The following is a 6,107-nucleotide window of genomic DNA, read 5'->3' as shown; positions in this document are numbered from 1 at the left end:
TGTTTAAATAAAGATATTAATAAAAATTTTTCAAAAAAAAGAAGTTGTTCTTTTAGAATTCTCTCCAGAACATACAGGAAGTAGTACACAGAGATTTTAAAATATGCTCTTCTCTGTCACCAAAATAAAAAAAAATGCAAAGCAATATAGTGACAATGGAATCATCCTCCAAAATATCGGCCCCTCAAAACTCCTAAAATGTGAGGCAACCAAGAAGGGTCCATTTGCATTAACAAAGTAAAATTTTCCAGGATACCAGGAGGACTTTCTTCCACCATGCTCCTTTTGCAGGGGTCACTCTGCAATACTTGGGCTTGAGGTATACTGTTAAAATTGGCTGAAACCATTAAAAGCAGCATTTTTGTTCTCAGTGTAATCATAAAGGTGACTTACTTCAAGTGGGACACTGGATTCTGACATGAATTGCTACATACCAATCTTCAACTGAAAGTCCTGTTACAAGAGGATATGGAGGTGATTGAGCTGTCTGCAGGGCAAACACAGCAGGAAAATTGACAACTGCCAACTCTCTTCTCCTTGGCAACACCTACCATTTGGGATATCTCAATGCTATTTGCCTTCATTAGTCAGCTCTTTATGCTTCCCACTTGGTGTACTGTGTCTTCCTGGCTGGTATGAGGATTGATTCTTTTTATTTATCTGATGATAAGAGCTTTAAGATTATGGAGTACAACCAAACTACAAATGACCCTCAAAAAATACAAAACCCATTTGGAAAAGATAGCTGCAGATAGCTGAGCTTTTACTAATCTGTGAGAAAAGCTTTAGGTCTCCTTTAAATAACAAGTTCTTTTCAGGGGATTTATTCAGGTCAGTACTGCTTGCTGGCTTAATAAAGCAGGACAGCACCCTAGCCAGCATCTCCTGGGTCTTGAGAAAGTTGTCTAGAGAACTGTGAGAGCCAACTTTCAAGCAGCAAGGCTTGCTACACTCTGCCCTCTGAACTCTGAAGAGTGACATTGCAACTGATAGAATATATTTGTGTGGTGCCTTTTAAGGATTTGAGCTTTGGCCTTAGTGAAGAACAGATTACAGTAAAGGAATTTCTTAGCCTTACATATGGCTTCAACCTGTCTGGACTGAAGGTTTTATACCAACTCTGGGTAGCACAAAATTCAGAGCTCTTCAGATAATTAGGCCTATTACTTTCTACAACTACTTCACTGCCTGTTCTCCTATTTACTCCAGAAAGTTTGCTTCATTATCTATTACCTGATGTTACTCAAAGTTTACCTTATGCTAATTCTGCCTGTTGAGAAGAGAGCAGCAATGAGTTCTATAGGTATTTTAAAACCCAGCACCAAACAGTTCTCCAGCATTTATCCAAAAATCCAGCAGAAATCCAGATTACTGAAAATGTTCACACAATATTGTGCAGCTTGCAGTTCCAAGTTTAAAAGTAAGTTTAGAAGCCATATAAGGAAATGTCCCATGATTGTCAAGCTCTATTCTTGTGCTATTGTTACTGTTGGCTTATTTTCTAGCTAGAGAAGAAGCACAATTGAGACTTCCAGCATGCAGGTTGGTTTAGAGCTACAAATATAACAAGGAAGAGACAATTTGGTAATAATTCTGAAGAAAACTTGGCAAGCTTGTTTGTACTAAAAAAAAACTCAATAATTTGTGTCAGAGGGTCATCAAATCCTAGACCAGAAATCAAAGTTGATTCAGCATCATGTTCAAGCAATGAATGGTTGCTGGGAAGAGGCTGTTTCACAACTGGACAAAGAATTACAGATTAAAAAAAGAAAGACAAGATTGAAAGGGGCCTGGGGAAACCCTGGCTATGCTTGAGACCCCAAGTGCAGCCCTCTTTCTCCACTTTGCAGAGAAGAACCCATCCCCGAGGAGCAGGAATTAGAAGACTACATAGATGATATTGTTCTTGACTGTGATTTTAGGAAAAAATGCTTTCTATTACTTGTCACAAAAAGATAGAGAGAAACAAAAATGTGAGCATAAAGAGTGCAAAAGTCCAGGAATTTAAATCTGTGCTGGGATTGAAAGCCTTTGAGGCTGAAAGGCAGAAACAGAAGCAGCTTCTCTTTATTGACCACAACACACTGGAACCCATAAGTAATTCAAGCCATCAGTGAATTCATATGGGGAAAGTTGATTTAAAAATGGTACTGAAGAGGAAAATTGCAAACCTTCCACCAGTGGCAGTGAAATAAGTAGGACTGAGTATCTTTCTGAAACCCCTCTAGCTGATAAAATTAAAGAATGTTTTACAGATGAACTATTTCTCCAGGGGACTGAAGAAAGAGTATGTTAGCAATGTGAGAGTAAAGAGGAATCTCAGCAGGCAGATATAAGCAGCCTGGGTGCTGCTCAACCAACACCCAGGACATGATCCAGGCCTCCAGTTAGCAGAGACTGGTAGTACTACAATTGTCACCAGATTTTACCTTCACTGCTGCCTCACCACAGAAGTGGCTGCTGGATCTCTCTCCTTTACCACCTTGTAGAAACAGACTTTTGGTGATGAGGAGGAAGAAAAAATAATAGAAAAAAGTAAAGATGATCTAGAAGAAAAGTAAGAACCCAAATCCACATGAAGGATTTTATATATAAAATGCCTTTTATGAATGTGTTTTAGCTTCATGGCTAGCTATGCCACTGGAATGGGAAAGGAAGTGCAAGTTTACTATATGTAAGAGCTAAGATGTGAATTTACATCCATCTGATCTGAATACTCAAGACCTAGAAATGGTAGGTCCATTAGGAAAATGACGAAAGATAAGGGCTCTGTTAAATGAACTGCTATTTAATTTGCAGCACAACTGATCGAATAGTCTTGGAAATTCTTGGAGTACTTCTAATGAGAAATAAGTTTATTATTTCTTGCCATAATTTGTTACCACAAAATCACTAGGATAACCTGAAGCAAGAAAGTGAACATGATATGAGTCCTTTATACTGTGTTCTCGCAACTAATAACTGCAGATTTTATGTTAATAACTGGTTGTTCGTATTTTATTTTTGTTTATAGCAATCTTTTGTTTTATTTTGGGGGTGTCACATCCAGCGGTGCTCAGGAATCGCTATTGATGGTCACAGAAAGACCATCTAAAAAGTTGTATTGTCAACATTGCATTTTAATTAATTTATTAGAAAAATGTTCTGGTCAAAAATTTAACTATATTTACTTTATTTTAAATAATTTACAATAAATCTTCAAATGACAGTACTAGACAGTTTTGAAATTTTCCCAAATATTAACTTGTGAAATAAACATTCACATGTTTTACATTGATTTTTATTGAAAATGTAAAATAAAAATTATCAAAGCACTTAGTACAATGTTTAATTGACCTCTATTATCAATAACAGAAGAATGAATCATGAAACTGTTGTACATATATAATGGAATACTATATAGCCCTAAGAAAAAATGCAATAATGTAATTCACTGCAAAATAATTGGAAATAGAAGATATATTGAAGTAAGCAAGAAGAAGAAGGATAAATAGAGGATGGTATCACTTATATGTGCTATTTAGAATAACTGCATGAAGGAATGCAATGATTTATAAGTAGGTGTTGCTGAGAATACTCTTGTTTCTGGAGTATAGTAAGAAAGAAAGTAACTATGGAGGGGAGAAAGAATGATGTAAAATAACAGGAGTCAGGGATCAAGGGGAATCAAGTACAATTGTGTTGTTAACGGAGAACAAAATTAAGTATCTAAATCAGAGCAACAACATATTAAATCACGATACCTAAATGTTACTCATCAAACTTAAAAAAGGTGCCTGTTTTAATGGCACTCTAGGGTGAGTGGGATGGGGCAGGGGTGTTATGGATGGATCATAAGATCATGGGTGGAGGGAGGTTGACAAGTGGTTAGATTGGGGCTGAAATATTGCAAGTCTAAAACTGAACTCTGAATATATTTGTAAATTGCAATGCATTAAATAAAAATTCAATATAAGAAAAATCTACAGAAAAACCTATATCATTTTTGTAATAATAGTGAGGGGAAGGAAAGAAACGGAGTGGAAGAGGAGAAATACTAATATGAAAAAATGAGGGCCATGGGCCAAGAGGTCTTAGGTGCATTGGTCGTGCTAAAAAAGGACAGAACTAAATCTTCAAGCCAAAAGCAACAAAAATGGAATCAAAACACTCAAACTTTAACAATCAAAACTTAAAATGGGCCTCTTATATTGGCAGTCTGGGAGGCAAGGAGTTGTATGGATGCACTTGGGAAACATAGGTGGAAGGATGTAGACACTGGTGGTGAAATTGGCCCTGATTCATTGTCTGTCTAAAACCCAACAATGAAGGACTTTGTAAATCACAAAGATTCCAAAAAATAAAATCTATAAAAGAATATCTAAAGTTTACATTCAAGATTCAATTAGATATGAAATTCTATTAAAGTGGTATTGAACAAAAATTGTTATTGTGTTTGATGAACCTCAAAAAAATAGTGAAGAAAATTATTTCTAAATATTATTTAATGTAAAAAAAAATGAGTGAAAGTACACATTCTTTTAGTTACAAAGAAACCAAGCAATTAATATCCAGAAAATGTAAAGCCATCACTACTTATCAAATCAGTTCAGTCACTGGTAAGGTGATTTAAATGGCAAACCAAAATCTTATATTTAAAATACTTTCCAATGAATAAGATAGAAATGATCAAATTTGTTTACATTAATTATATTACCATGACTTTTGAAATAAAGTTTAAACACTATATGTGAATTGTAATGAATAATAAAACATATTATATATAAATAAGTATTGTTATATATAAATAAGTATTAACTTTATTACTAATAATGTAATATTATTGAAATATGCTATGTCTAATAATAAAAACTACTATTATATATACATAAAAAACAAAGTTATTTTGAGTATTTTGCAATACAATAAATTTAACATTTGTGAGAGCCATACTATTTAGAAATGTGAAAGAATTTATATAATTTAATTCAAATTTCTGTTTCTTATGTACAAATTTCTTTCAATAAGTTGTATTTTAGTCAATTTTTCCATAGATATATTTTCCAATATAAATTGGTAACTTAGAAAATTAAATATTTGATCTGGAGAAGATAACCTTGCCAAATCAGGTTCAATTCTTGGAAGTGCATATGGTCCTCTAAGAACTGTAAAAAGTGATTCCTAAGCAGAAATTCAAAGTAAGAAGAGCTGGGCACCATTGTGTGTTCTGCTAACAAACCAGAAAAGCAAGAAGACTAACAAACAGAATGCAAGCAAGAAATCAAGAGAGAAATATGAAGGAAGGAAGGAAGGAAGGAAGGAAGGAAGGAAGGAAGGAAGGAAGGAAGGAAGGAAGGAAGGAAGGAAGGAAGGAAGGAAGGAAGGAAGGGAGGGAGGGAGGGAGGGAGGGAGGGAGGGAGGGAAGGAAGGAGGGAGGGAGGGAGGGAAGGAGGGAGGGAGGGAGGGAAGGAAGGAAGGAAGGAAGGAAGGAAGGAAGGAAGGAAGGAAGGAAGGAAGGAAGGAAGGAAGGAGGAGGAGAGAGGGAGGGAGGGAGGGAAGGAGGGAGGGAAGGAAGGAAGGGAGAGGGAAGGAAGGAGGGAGGGAAGGAAGGAAGGAAGGAGGGAGGGAAGGAAGGAAGGAGGGAGGGAAGGAAGGAGGGGGAGAGGGAGGGAGGGAGGGAAGGAAGAAAAGGAGGGAGGGAGGGAAGGAAGAAAAGGAGGGAGAGAGGGAAGTAAGGAGGGAGGGAGGGAGGAAAGGAAGGAGGGAGGGAGGGAGGGAAGGAAGGAAGGAAGGAAGGAAGGAAGGAAGGAAGAAAGGAAGGAAGGAAGGAGGGAGGGAAGGAAAAAGGAAGGAAGGAGGGAGGGAGGGAGGGAAGGAAGGAAGGAGGGAGGGAAGGAAGGAAGGAAGGAGGGAGGGAGGGAAGGAAGGAAGGAGGGAAGGATAGAAAGAGGGAGGGAGGAGAAAGAGAAAAGAGGAGAAAGAAGAAAAAGAAGAGAAAGTGGAAAGAAGGAAGGAAAAAAGTAAATTGTTTTTGTGCTGTTAATATATTTTAACATTGTAATATTTTGCTTAGTGTTTCTTTTATCAACTTATCAAAGTTGGCTTAAATTAAACAGTGAGCACGATAT

General features: G+C 36.7%; 1 pseudogene; it reads left to right on the top strand.

Moving 5' to 3' along the window:
- Positions 1-324: 324 nt before the first annotated feature.
- Positions 325-2,561, top strand: LOC126032392 (vezatin-like; annotated as a pseudogene).
- The last annotated feature ends 3,546 nt before the right edge of the window (positions 2,562-6,107 follow it).

Source organism: Suncus etruscus, chromosome 16 (assembly GCF_024139225.1).
Source record: "Suncus etruscus isolate mSunEtr1 chromosome 16, mSunEtr1.pri.cur, whole genome shotgun sequence".
Classification (NCBI taxonomy): Eukaryota; Metazoa; Chordata; class Mammalia; order Eulipotyphla; family Soricidae; genus Suncus; species Suncus etruscus.
This window is presented reverse-complemented; position numbering and strand designations above follow the sequence as displayed.